Source organism: Copadichromis virginalis, linkage group LG16 (assembly GCF_057382275.1).
Source record: "Copadichromis virginalis isolate Kocher_CV1m ecotype Utaka linkage group LG16, C_Virginalis_male_GT1.1, whole genome shotgun sequence".
NCBI classification, from domain to species: Eukaryota; Metazoa; Chordata; class Actinopteri; order Cichliformes; family Cichlidae; genus Copadichromis; species Copadichromis virginalis.
The window spans coordinates 20473997-20488613 of record NC_140633.1 but is presented as its reverse complement, the minus strand read 5'-3'; the positions used below and the strand labels follow the sequence as shown (position 1 = coordinate 20488613).

The 14617-nt window shown below is 41.4% G+C and overlaps 1 protein-coding gene across 3 annotated transcripts in view; it reads left to right on the top strand.

Annotated features, from left to right (window-relative positions):
- Positions 1 to 582: 582 nt before the first annotated feature.
- Positions 583 to 14617, top strand: part of sytl5 (synaptotagmin-like 5) — a 48112-nt gene continuing 34077 nt past the window's right edge. For all 3 annotated transcript variants that reach the window (XM_085433687.1, XM_085433688.1, XM_085433686.1), the window contains exon 1: positions 583 to 730. The gene's annotated coding sequence lies outside the window, so the exon portion shown is untranslated. The remainder of the gene's footprint in view (positions 731 to 14617) is intronic.

Genomic DNA, 14617 nt, shown 5'->3' with positions numbered 1-14617 from the left:
TCCATTTTGCGGCTGATTGCTCAGTGTGTTGAACAAAAACAGACAAATACAGCTGCTTGGTGTGTGGATGGATGAGTCAGATTGTGTTTGACATTTTAAATGTAACCAGAAATCCTTTTTATTTCAGACTCCTGCACTGTTTACCAAAAGGTGTGCGGCACACAGACATAAACAAGTTGTGTGCCTTGTTAATATTGATTTGTGTGTTTTATTCAAAGATAATCAACCCTCCCAGTCCTTCGTGAGACTAGTAAATAAACAGTCACTCTACAGCAGGCATCTCCTGCGGCCATTACCACAGAAATACAGACTCCCAGAGGATGCCAGCAGGGAAATCCATAATACATAATGTAGCAATGACAAGTGGGAGTTTCCCTCAGCCTAGATCTGCACTGCAGTGTGCGCTTTATGAACCGACTTGCCCTTTAAAGTTAAATTTATACGGACAATAAGAAGAAAAAGAATGAATGTCGCATTGTCAGAAAAGAGCCATTTCTCTGTCTCTCTTTCTCTCTGGCTCTCTCATTCACACACACACACACACACACACACACACACACACACACCACGCCCCCTCCTGTCGGGAACACCCTGGCTGTGGATCTCTGCCTTCAGACGGTGCTGAGGCGCACCGACAGGCTCTCACACGGTTCATGATTCTCGGGCTGACTCCGCAGCCGGCCGTGCTCACCCCCCTCCGGACCCTCACCGTGAAAGGCGAGCACACCAGGTAAGACACCGCCGCTCTGCAGGTCAGCCGGCAGCGCTCCGGGACGCTGAAACACCGGCGCGTTGCATACGGCACATATGGTCAGCAGTGCAGCTTGTTCGCAGTTCCTGATGTTTTATTTGTGCCTTTTCCTTGTTTTGCGGGGACGAAAGAGGAGGGGAGGGGGCTCTCTCCGTCCACCATCACGACCACGACCTCAGAGGACTCAGCACACATCAGTGGGTCCAGACAGCCCCGCTTCTTACCTAAAGTTAGGCGCGTTTGGGCAGGTGCATTGCAGCAGAAAGCTGGTATTTCCCTTCTTGCCTCCGCTGATTTCGACGGTAGATTTACCTGTTCGTTAATTTAATAACCTGTTGAGAATGTGTTGCACTGCTGAACTTGTTCCAGCAGACCGAAGAGCTGTTAAAGATGATGTGAAACATAAATAAAGCACAAACAATGCGTGTTTAGATCAAGTGATCTGAGCTGGGTTTGATGTGACAAGAAGTGACCGTGTAACAAGGCTGTTTCATCCTATTCTTATAATAAACCGAGTTTTAGCCTAATTAGTGATGACCTTGTCCGCGGAGTCACCAGGATATCCCACCAGGTCTTTTCATGGGGATTTCACCGTAAAGGTGACAGGCGCACAGCAGTGGCCTCGGGATGCTGCTGAATGTATGGAGGCTGGGCTGGTTGCGTGACACAGTGCTCATTGTACTCTGGCTGCGCTGATAAAGAAACAGGCTGACCTCATTCTGCTGTTCAGAGGTGGGTTTTGCTTCAGATGAGCAGAGGTGCATGTGGGTGATTCAGAAATGAGAAGTTCTTCTTCCATTTGGTGGTTGAAATGTTGTCAGCTGCAGGATGTAAAAAAAAAACCTCTGCTCAGCTACCAACAGGAAAACATGATGTATGCAGGATTTATTTATTAATATTTTATGCTTGGTTGGCTTTCCATCAATTTGGGGCCTCAGCCGTGGAGAATAAGTAATCATCGGTGACTCAAATGCATATTTGTGTGTTTTTGTTTCGGGATACAAAATGACAGAAAATTGAGGAAAAAGTGGCAAAAAGGATGTTTTCTGATTGCCTTGTTTTGTCTGAATCAACAGCGTAATAGTGAGCTTTCACTCAAGAATAGTTCATTTTTTCATCAGTGATTTAGGCTCCAGAGTGAATTATTTGTTTGTAGATGGGGGTTTTTTTTAAGTGCTAAATAATTTTTGATTTAGAGAGGATGAAGTTGAATACTTTTTGAAATATCCAAGCAACAAGAAATCACCTAATGATATTTACACAACTGGTGAAAAAAACCCTTTTAATTTCTTTCTCGTGTAATCAAAATAACAGTTTTTTCTTTCTTTTTCTTTTTTAATTTGTCACTTGTTTGAATTTGCAATATTTGATTTAAAAAAAAAATATTTGAAGCACCGATTGAAATGAGGAGCAAGTTTGCTCCTTAGGTCAGACATGTGGGCTGATCCATAATTAAATTGTATTTACTTTTCTTATTTGGCCTCAAGTGTTACATCTTAACAGCCAGTATAATGTGAAAATAGAAAAGCCCAATTCAACTTTCCCAAGTGGCTCTTAGACCTCAGACAGGGTTGGCTGCTGTCCAGAGTGGCTACTTAACACTGACAAAGTAGATTCAGACGAGAACTGGCAACGTTTTCATCTGTCAGCCCCGTCCACTGAGTAGATTTAAACAACACTGCTGAGCTAATGAGCTCATATATTGCATAATTTTTATTATGAACCCCTAAAGGCCAATGTGAAAGATCCAAAATGTACACTGCTGTTTCCTTCATAAACAACAAGCCATTGCAGTGTAAGAAATTATCCTGCCGTACTGTAATTTGTCATACTGACGCTTCCCTAAATTGGTTCATTCGGCTCCTCTAAGCAATAGGTGCGGTTATCATTTGAGGCTGTTGTATCGTAGTCTCGAGCAGGGTACCTCGGTGATGATAACCGAACCTTCATGCAGCACACCCGCTGTGGGGGTTGTGAGGGGAACAAATGGGCAAATAAAGAATGAGAGAAGCAAGCGAATGTAGGGATTCCCTGATGTCTTAACACAAAGGCAGGGGAGCTCATCCAGTAGTGCAGAAAGAATCCCTGGGGATTGCAGTCACACAGCATTAGAGGTCTCCGGGATCTGCCGGCACAGGATAGAGGAGTGTGTGCGTGCATTTGTATGTGTGCACATACATTTGCTCGCACATGCATTCTTGTGACAGACACTGCAGGCTGCAGCCAAATGTGCCAGACTGATACTTGTGTGCTGCAAATCCAAAACCTCTGCTTAAAGTTTGAGTCATGGTGTGGCTCTTTGTATCAGATTGACTTGAGACAAAACTATTATACCACAAATATGTCATACTTTCTACAAAGTCGTATTTCAAAAAGCAAACTAGACAGCTGCACCACCTTTCTGTAGCTGTCTAGATTGCAGTATCTGACTAGCTCATGCTGCGCTTGTGGTTGATGCTCGCAGCGTTGTCGTGAGCTGTGAGATCTTGTTGTTGTTACAGATAAAGAAGGTGAAGCTTCTTTGGGAAGATGGTAAAATGTTGCTCAGTGCAGCATTTAAAGCCTCAATCTAAACTTGGTGTGCTCATAATCATTTCTATTTTTTTTACATGAGAAAATATGTGAAGATATTTTCTGGAGTCTGAGAGCCAAAGTCCTCTGATTTCTTACGCTTCCTTCCATTCTTGTCTGCCTAACCGATTCAGGGTCCTGAGGGAGTGGAGGGAGGGTTTTTGGAGACTATCCCAGCTACCATAGTTCGAATCAAGGGGTACACCCTGTACAGGTTGTTAGCCTGTCGCAGAGCTAACACAGAGAGACAGACAACCATTCACATTCACACCAATGGGCAATTAAAAATCACCAGTTAAACTAACGTCACTAACTACATGTCTTTGAACTGTGGGAGTAAGCTGGAGTAAGGATTTCTTAGGCTGTATGATAAAATGTTCAAGTTGAAGGTTATAGTGCTGGATAAAAGAAGAGTAGCTAAGCCTCACACCTGACTTGCTGTATCCATAAAATATTTAATTCATTCCCTTGGCTTTGTCCATAAACTGTATATAAAAGATGGCCATGGCTTCTGTCTTCAGAAAGTGTCTTAAACAAACATTCATGTTTATGTCTGTGGGTGAAAAACAACATGTGGTGATCTCTAGGCTGTGTCGTCATATAGTCCCTTTCATGTGATCACCAGTAACTGATACGGTTGTCACTGGGGCAGGTAAGTGGAACGGGTTAATGTATACTAGTTAATGGAACTATATCCACCCACCATAACGCATACTGCACACCAGCGAGTTTATTTCCTCCATTTATCTCCTTCACAAAGCGACCAGCAGATGAGCCTTGTTTAGACTGCATCGAGCGATTGGAAGTACCGTAATTAGTGACCTTAAGTGGATGGATATGAGCTCAGCAGTTAAAGCAATGTTAACCTTTGTGTGACTTTTGTTTTCCTTAAAATTTCCTCTTTAGGACTAAATTTATAGTAATGTGTTCAAGACTTTCTTTGTGAAATGGCTTCCTGTCGCTTCTCCCTCTTCACCCTGCCCTCCCTTTACAGCAACACGCACACAAAGCTCTAGTGAAACCAGAAGTTTAGGAGAGGACATAAAGTCAATGTCTCTTCAAATGGTCAGTTTTATTCACCTCTGTTTTAATATAATGGATTTAATTTAAGTGGAGTGCAGAACATAGATTTGGAAGATGGTGGCATGAAGCTTTAGGAAGGCAAAATAAACTTGATATGAGCCGAGTAATAACAATATGTCATGCATTAATATTCTTCACCCTCACATGTCTAACTTAACAGTTATTTTTTAAATATTTGAATATTCTCTTAACACAATGGGCCTAAAATCACACAAAAGACATAAAATCTGGCTAAATAAAGTCTATAGTTTTGTTTTTTGTAACAGCTTTTTACCATATTGAAACAGATTTAAACAAACAGTGAACTGATTTCTTGCAGAAGGGTTAGTGATAGATTTTATTTTGATACAGTCTTTTCTTGTAATTTTACCAGTTTGGAAATATCTCATACTTGCAGTCCCTAATATTTCAAGCTTCATCTCTCTGTTAATGAGACATATGAATGAGCTGGGGCTAAAAATACATAATGTGCTTGCAGTTTCCTAGAAAGCCTGGAAACTTGAAATCCTTTTTTTTTAGTTGTTATTCTCCGCCTCTGTAGGGAACCCTCTTTGCCTCTTAAACAACGTCTCTCTGCATTGTTCATTTACTCATATTTTCACAGATGTCTTAAAGAATTATGGAGATTCACACATCAAACTGTCGTCCTTTAAAGCGCGAGTCATATTGTGTTTAAGATTGGTGCACAATTACATTCAGATTAACTGCTGATGCCTGAGGTGCTGAAACAAAGCTCCTCCATGCTGCTGCACTGAATGTCTGATCTCTGTAGTGCAGTGTTGTGCGGGGTTTCCCTCCCTCCCACTCACTGATGGCGCTCTCATCCAAAGCTCTCCAAACGCATGCTGCTTGCCCGTTTGGTATGCAGCCTATAGCCCCGCGTGGCCTCAGAGATGCACCGCATCCTTGTTCAATCACAGCAGCAGCAAGGCAATCAGTAGGCAACCTGTCCAAACAACAACCCCGCGGATGTGGGAGGGGAGGGGAAAAGCATCTCGACAGCAGAAATGTAATTTGGAGGCAGTGCTGAGGGAAAGGGCTCAGTTGAGTAATAGATTGCTGGTCAGGGAGTGATGCCTCACTGTCGCCCTCCATAAACCTTGAATGTGTGGACACATGCCTCTGTGGGCGCTGCAGTGGGATGATGGGACACTTGAACCTAAACACAGAGTACAAACACTGAAAATGCCCCTTTTTTATTTAAAGTTGTATCCTTATCTTAGTGTTTCACAGCACTCAGCATGCTGACCGGGATGTGCCAGTGAAGAAAATCCACCCAGCACGGTGTACATGTAACACAGGCATTAATTAAATTCATTGTTGACATTTCGTGCACATTACGGTGTTTAATCATAACTATTTTAACCAGCTGCAGTGACGTGAATGGATGTGAGGAATTAATGGAAATGTGCAATAAACCTGGGCTGTGAAATGACTGCAGAGTTATGAATGATGAATGGAAAACTACTGATTAAAAAGCGCTATATGTTTGAAAACCAACAAATGGGGTATTACAGAGTTGAATGACTGTTATTTATCATTTAATTATTTGGCATTTTGCTTCTAAAATGTGTTCTAGTTAAATGGAAATCAACTGGATTTGAGCTTTAGAGTTAAATCTTGATATTTGGATGCTAGGAGTCGACTTAATCTTCCTAAAATCGATGTGACATGCTGTTAAACTCTATTAGTAAAGTAACTTTTTGACAATGGAGCCAATAATCAAAAGAATTGGGACTCCTAATAAAGGCTAGCTGCTAAGCTCTAAGCGAATAGACTTTTGTTTCCAGTAAGCGCAGGTTTGGAAAACATAAAGCTGAATCTGAAGTCAATGTTTACCTGCTGCTGAAGAAAAAGGCGAGGTTTTATATTTCATCTGGTCAACAAGGACTTTTATCAGAATGAGACAGGAGGTCACTGCCTTTATGTCGTCATAACAGACGGAGACTCACAGGTGTAGGATTATAACATAGTCCTCGTTGCTGTGTACATTTGAATCATGTAATCTTGAACATTAATCAGAAGTTTCGGTTAAATTTTCCGCCGACCTCACCCATATTTGTCGACAAGGGCAAAGTCCGTATTGGTTTTGTTGGTTCTGAGAAATGCAGTTGTGTTTTTGTTTTGTGTCTTTAGTAGTCCTCTTCTTACATTAAGGTCAGATCATGTTGGAGTTTTTAATTCATTTGAGCTCATTAATTAGCTGTTTTAGTTCCTCCAATGACGTTACAGTTCATTGACTCACATTTTTATATGTCGCAACACATCCAGTGCAGCGTGATTTCGAAAGTTGCATAAGTTAGAGATTATTGAAGATTTATAAATATTTGACTAATAATTTGTAGACTTCAGAGATCATTTGCTAACACATAGTTAACCTTGGCTCACTTTCAAATCCATGCAGCTGGAGATTTACGTGGGTGTGAATGTTGGTTTGTCTACTGAATTAAATACAGAAATAGTTCTTCATAGACCCTCCTGATATAATACTGGAAATGTGTTGGTGAGCAGGCTTTGAAAGGCTTCTAGTTGTTCTTCAAGCTGCCTGCTAATTACAGTAGCCTGCTTATGAGCAGAACCTAGCTCACATTAGGTTAGTATGCTGGGCCCTGATCACACATGCCTAGAGACTGGTTGGCAACCACCTGGCAACCACTTGTTGCTAGGATAAAAACAGTATTCCAATCCTTCCTGACTGATGTCAGTCGCTGTTAAATTGACTGCTAAAGCCCTAATTGTGTAGGCTCTAGAGACCAGTTTGTGAACCACTACTAACCATGGGACACTAGAAAAAAGTTGCATTTCCCAATCTGTAGTTGGCAAGTGTTTGCTGGAGGTTGCTGGCAGTTAGGCGAAATTTTCACAAAAAGCTAAATGGCGGTACACCAAAAATCTACTTGTGATTGCTTTGGTTGCTGGCAGATTGCCGTCATCACCTGTAGTCTGTATAGAAAACGCCAACTACTCTCCAACCAATCGCTAAGTGCTAGTGCAATGCGAACCTGAAATGACAGTTTGCAGTTAAAGTAAAAGTTACATGTTTGGAAATGCGTTCATTTTAAGTGAAAGCACAGCTCGAGTCTTTGTTTCCAGTTTACGTATCAAGTTTTGTTACTGCTTGGTCTTTACAGCTGTTTGCAGGCAAATTGCCATCTTCCATGCAAATTACAGGCGACTGTGGGAGTCTGTTAGTGACCACAGCAATCACAAAGATTTTTCTCTTTGTGCCCTGTTTCACCTAGCAACAGACAGTAACCTCTAGGGACCGCTTTCCAACAAGTCGAGGACTACACTTTTTCCCACGTAACTGAGGCTTTAGACCTTGAGAACTTTGAGTGACTGTAAATCTATAATCTATAAGAAGTCTTCTAATAGAAGATCCCCAGTCCAAACCAAGAAGGAAAACGAAACTCTTTGGGGTTGCATCAGCAAGTTTAGCTGCTGTTAAAAATCTGCCAAATCAAAGTTCCCAGTCTTGTGTCTTGAATTTTTGTACTAATTTGAAGTCTCCCATTCCTTCTGGCAGCTTTAGTCTTGCTTTATAAGAGTGCAAAGTGATGTTTCACAACATGACACCCTTTCGTAAAAATGACTAATCCACAAATTAAGCACAATTAAAGCAATATAAGGCATGAACAAACCTGTTAGCTGCTTCTTTGGTAACGCTTTCTAATTGCGAGTTGGAGGGGCATCTTTGAACTTCAAAACAAAACCTTTTTCCAGCCTATGTGAGAAATCAGTAATTGTCTGTGGTTGCTCTGAAATGCAGAGCAGGATGCCCTTCCTGTCAAAACGTCCTGTGCTCTAAATATTGGTTGCTGAATGCTAATTATTCTGCAGAAGCAGTTGTTTTGGCTCCTAGCCTGGATTTTCCACAAGCATGTGGGATGCCAGGAGCTGGCATATAGAACAGAAAATGTTTTGTTCCATTTCAGATGAATGTATGTCATGGCCATTAACAACATAATCCTTAGGAAAATTATAAATGCATGCTCTAACATGTTATGGGGATAAATAACATCCAGAAGTGCTTTAAATCCGGAGGATTCAGGTCCCACCTGTCTGTCTAAACAGCAGTTTGTCTTTGCTAGAAGATCTTTATTCATCGATCTGCTGTGGAGGCTCTGCCAGCCCAGACGCTTAACACTGAATTTCATTGTGCATCTGTCTAGATTTTCCAGCTATGCTAATGTACCAGCATACAGCGCAATAAAGCCGAAATGATGCAGGGCTTATCATACGAATTTTCATAATCCATTAGCATCTGCCCAGCCTTAAATTACACATGCTGTTCAGTTGTTACGCTGTGATTAATACTAATGCTGCTATGAACATGTACGCACGCATGCATGCAGAGGATCTCCCTTCTGTCCATTAGCTTGTAGTGTCTTGAAAAGATGAAGGAAAGTACAATTTGGTTGGACTGGAGTGTTATGAAATAGTCAACCATGTTAGTGAAGGGAGCTGGTTTAACCCGAACATTTCTCTCACTCCTCTCCTCTCGAAGAAGAAGCAGCAGTGGCAGCAGAAACTGGGTTAATGAGATCCTGCCTCAATCTAAAAGCTCTTGTCTCTTGTTCTTTAAGTGTTTGCGCACTGGCAGCATGCAAATCTATTACATATCTGACTATGTAAAGTTTTCTCGAAACATAAAGACAACATTTTTAAATCTTAGTTTAATCTGTTCTTTAAAATCTGCCTCCCCTCATCAGAGGGTATGATGGCAAAGAGTAAAAGATTTCAGACTCTCTGCAGTGAAAATCTTTGTTTATCCAACAAACAGACTTCCTGCACTTGAACCGTCTCACAGTTTCTAAACAGTGCCAGATTTGAGGAACAGGCGCCAGACTGTGGCTTCAGTTCTGGACAATTTTACTGCTGCTTTTCAGTCCTGCCAGAATAAACTGGCAGCTTTCACACTGCAGAAATGAGAGCAGCTGATCATACTGAAGACTGAAGGACCAAATGGCATCTCTGTCACTGGCCACGCAGAATCTAAGGAAACAAATGTAATAATACAGGTTAAATCATTATTTTGATTTACATCAGAGGCCTGTCTTATTTCAGCAGGTGTTTTACACGTCTGCTGGTGTAGTTGTGAGAACCATTTTCTAAATTAAGTCTTGTAAGTGGGTATACATTTTGTCATCATGCACTTTTATAAAGCAAGAGAAGTACAAACAGATCAATTTGCAGATGTAATTCAGTGTTGTAGGCTTTGCAGTGTTTGCAGCTGTTGGTTCTTGGTTTTACCCTTAAAAAACATCATATCTTGTTGATTTCAGTCACTCTGAGGTCATTCTAGGGGCAAGCTGAATTCTTTTTGTCAATGTGATGCTGCAGATTGATTCAGACCTGGCAGTAACAATTTCAATTACAATGTGAGATTCTTGTCAGAGTTTCATTCTGAGTCTGTGCTGCTCATATAACATCTTCCATTGTTCATATGGGCTGTCTTCTGTAATATGACTGCTAGCTGCATCGTCTTGACACGGTGTATTATTGCTTACAGTGCATTGTGTGCAGCCCACACACTATAAACCAACCCTTTTCCCTCTCGTCTTGTTGTTTACCTTCAAATGTCTTAACTGTTCAGTACACCGTTCACTGTAAACATGACAGCTCTTTTTGTATAAGACAAGACCTCAAAACCCATATCAGCTTCAGTGTAGATTACCAAACAAAACTGCAGTTACTCCAACAATTACAAAGCACTCCATCTTCGTTCCTGCATGAATCAGATGGAGGAAGTGAGTCATCAAGCTGAACGAGAATTCCTATTGGGTTTGGTTGGCCTGTGGGACTCCAGATGCAGTGCGGCGCTGGCCGAACAGCTGAAGCAAAAACCTAGCTGTGGTAGGCCAGTGTCAGCCTAAAAGCAAATCTGGCAAACCATAAGGTGACTTGGGAGGGGAACATGATACAGTGTACAGTGGAATACTTTGAGGATTCCCAGGAAAAGGGGATGGCTTGCACATCACTGGGGAAAATCTCACTGAGGTAGTTAAACCACTCCTCATAGCAGGGCCCCCTGGGGCCTGAAGTTCTGGATGCTGTGGTCTGTCTGCATGGAGGTCTGAGGTGGTGGTGCCTATTTTTAACAAGTGGTGCTGGAGGTATGGTAGAATTACAGAGGGGGCCATACTCCTCAGCCTCCCTGGAAAGGAAGGCCAGGGTATTGGGTAGGAGAGTCTGTCCATTAGTCAAACCTTGGATCAGGAGGAACAATATGGTTTCTTGTCCTGATTGCCAAACGCTGGAGGAGCTCTTAGTTTTAGGCAACAGTAATCACAATGCTGAGGAGATGAGGAGAAGAAAGGTCCTTTGTTTTAGTTTGATTTGTATTTCTCTCACAAACCGCTGTGTTTTAAGGCATTCTGTACTCCAAACAAGGCTTTTGGGGTCAGAACACTTGGTGTGCATTAAAGGTAAAAACCTGGTGTACGTATCTTTCCCTTTGAAGTCCAGATGGGCTTTTCTCTTCCTGGAAGTCTTTTATTTTACCAGCAACACCTAACAGCACAGCACAATAATCACGACCAATTTTCTGGCTCTGTCTCTTCTGCAGTTTCTCTGCTGGTTTGTTTTGGAGGATAAACAGCCTTTTCCTGAGCTCACGCTGCCCTTTTCCTCTTAATTAGCAGGTGAAATGACACAAGCAACCTTTCAGCACAAGGACAAGCAGCCTTCAGATAAGAGTGATGCCCGAGAGTTCAGTGAAGGTGAAAAGAAGAAAAAAATGGAAGGAGTGCAGGGAGATTAAGAGAGCACAGCTAACGGGGGTTGAGAGAGGGGGTGGGATAAGACTTTTTTTTTTTTTTTTTTTAGAGGAACTGTCTATGCTGGTTTGTTTTTCCTATTTTCTGCTCCATTGAGCCTGGCAGGGAACTGTGGAGGCCTGCAGGCTTGATAGGTCATTACAGAGGACGGCTCTGCTGCGAGTGTAATGTTACAGCGGCTGTGACATGTGTGCTTCATGGCTGTAAGGGCAGCACTTTAAATGTTGGTCAAGGCTTGGTAGCAAATGTGTTAAACATCGGTGGCTTGTATCTTAACTGTGAAAGACAGCCATGGAGGAAATCTCTTTTTTTCTTTTCAGTAACTCAAGAAAGGAATTTTTTTTCCAAATATTATTCACAAAAAAATCTGAAATATCAAAAATCTAAATTTCAAACTCAAGTTTTTCTTTTATTATCTGTATATTTTATGCATTCTAGGTAGCGTTTTAGCAATTTAGCTGGTGTCTACTAACATAATGTAATATATAAACTATACACATTTCTGACATGCTCTCACTCAAAGCTTAAGCTGTTAAATGAAGGATGGAAAAACATCATAACAAAAAGTAAGCTTACCACTTCTTTAAAAAAAAAATGTAATATGACTTGTCCTGCTGGTATTTGAACCACAAAATGGACTTCTCGTTTGTCTGTTTGAACAAAATGCTGCCACAATGTCAATTTCCTTCTTAAGTGTCATTGAGTTTGGAGCTGACTCAGAGTAAACATTCACTAAGCTAACAGTCACTTTAAGTTTGAGTGAACTCTGGTTTCTCAGCAGTAGTTTGTTCCTCCTGCTGCCAAAGATAATGGCTGAGTCCTGAAAGACAATTGATGTTGGGTTAGCTCTTCTTACCCAAGTAACTCTGACAGCAGCCGGATCAAAGAGAAATTGGTCAGAGAGTAAACATTAGAGCAGGTAACCGTTCATCTCCAGCCCTAGTATAAAGCGGCAGAAGATGGAAAATCTCATATAAACTCTATAAACACTAGACAACTTTATTAGCTATACCTTGCTAGTACTCAGTCAGACCCCATTTTGCCTTCAGAGCTGTCCTAAATCTTTGTGATACAGATTCAACACGGTCCTGGAAACACTTCTCAGAGACTTTGGTCTATAGTGACATCATAGCATCACACACTGGCTGCAGATTTGTCTGCTGCACATCCATTACTTGATGTCAGGTCAAAGATGCTTTACTGAATTGAGATCTGCTACTAAATGGAGGCTATTTGAGTAAAATGAACTCATTTTTATGTCCAAGAAACCAATTTTAGATGATCTGAGCTTTGTGACATGGTGCGTTATCCTGCTGGAAGCAGTCATCAGAAAATGGGTACGCTGTGGTCATAAAAGAAACAATCGCAAACACCATTACATCACCACCAGCTTGAACCATCGATACAAGGCAGGATTGAGCTATGCTTTTTTTTTTTTTTTTTTTTTTGTTTTTGAAAACTTCTTACCCTATCTGCCCCTTCTCACTCTACCAGCACTTAACACTACAATCTACCTCAAGGTTCAGAAATGATCTTCTTCATCTACGTTGTAATGCGTGGTTATTCGAGTTACTGTCAGCTTGAAGTCATCTGGCAAATCTCCTCTTATCCTTGGCATCAACAAGGCATTTTCTCCTCGAGAACTACAGCTCACTAGATATTTTCTGTTTTTCAAACCATTCACTGTAAACTTCAGAGACGCTTGTGTGGAAAATCCCAACAGATCAGCAGTTTATGAAATAATCAGATCAGCTCATCTGTCACCAATAAAGTCAATTAAATCAACTTTCTTCCCCATTCTTATGCTCAGTTTGAACTTCAGGGGGTTACTTTTACCATACAATGATACATACATTGAGTTACTGCCATGTGATTGGTTGATTAGATATTTGTGAAGCAGGTGAACATGTGCACCTAACAAACTGGCTATTGAGTGTTTGTACCCGCTTTAAACATCCTCCTCTCCCACAAATCCAAAATAATATTTGGAAGGTTGCAGGTATCAGGTTCTTTGAAGTGAACTACTTTTTACAATACATTTTTGATGAGGTCTTAATCAACAAGCGTTTATAATTGTTCCAAACTGTGCAAACGTGGAGGGGAGAGGGGTTGTTCCCCATTTATAGGAAAAATGTTACAAATTTTGGGACGTGAGTATAAGAGAGATTTATCCAACTGCTATTACAAACAAAATATCCTGAGCAAAAACCTCCTGAGTGTCTATAGCTCAGGAGGGTAGAGCAGGTTGTGTACTAATTGGAAGGTCAATGCTTGATCCTTGGCTCCTCCACCAGTGACAATGTTAGAAAACCCTGAGGCGAGATACTGAACCCTAAGTCACTCCTGTTGCATATGTCGGATGTACGAGTGTGTGAATATTAGCTTAAAGCTAAGAAGAAAGTGCTTGTATGAATGTAGATGAATGAGGCATCTAGTAAAAGACTCTCTGTATGCTCAAATTGAGTAGAAAACTGCTATATAAGCACCAGTCCATTTACCATTTACAGATGTTCTTACTGGGACACTAAGTGTGGATTAATTAACCACTATCTTATTGGCAGGTTCTTGACATATTGCTCACACTGCATGGTAACAAGCTGCCAAGGCCTTTAACAGCTTACTGAGATACAGTGTCAAGGGCAGTGATTTTTTTTCCCTCCAACATTTATCACTGGAAAAGCGCTGGAAAAACGTCTGCAAAGCCAACATTAGTGGAAACAGACTGCTGCAAACATGTAACAACAAAACAAACAAATTAAGTATTTCGCCTGGTGTGACGGTGGGGTTATCCGTGGGCGGGGGAGCTATCTTGGAATAATGAAGCTTGAACAAATGAGTTTTTCTAAAGCTTTTCCTCAGCAGGCAGCTTTGAATGCTCTCACACAGGGCGAGACGCAGTGATCGGATAGCTCAGCTAGCAGTCATCCTTTCTTTGAAGACGTTTGTTAGACTGCACTCAGCAGCCAACAAGAAGTTCAAACAAAACCCGTTTTTTTTTCTCTCAGACACAGGTGGTCACAACTTTTAGGGATGTTGCAGGAATCCTTTAAAGTTACTCCCCCTAGTTCTGTTTTTGGGAAGGTGCTTATAGTATTTGGGGATGGAAAGAGGCTGGAGATGAAAGCAAATGTGAAAAGCACCTCATTTGAAGCAAACTGGCAGCTTGCATCCAACAGTCTTCTGAAACAGCCAGACTCGAACAATTATGATCACACAGCGGTTGACTGGCTGTTTGGAGATGAGACACTAAAACTCCCTCGTGGTTCCACAGAGCTACTTCTGCCACACTTTGTGGTTGTAGACTAGTGTAATGTTTGTTTGTTTTTTATTCCTTTTTTTTTAAACGATCATCATGTGTCACCTCTCTGTGATTGCAGCTTTGACTGTGGTGGTTTGAAGCACCTTTAAAGCACTTTTGCCTTCAGATACGTGA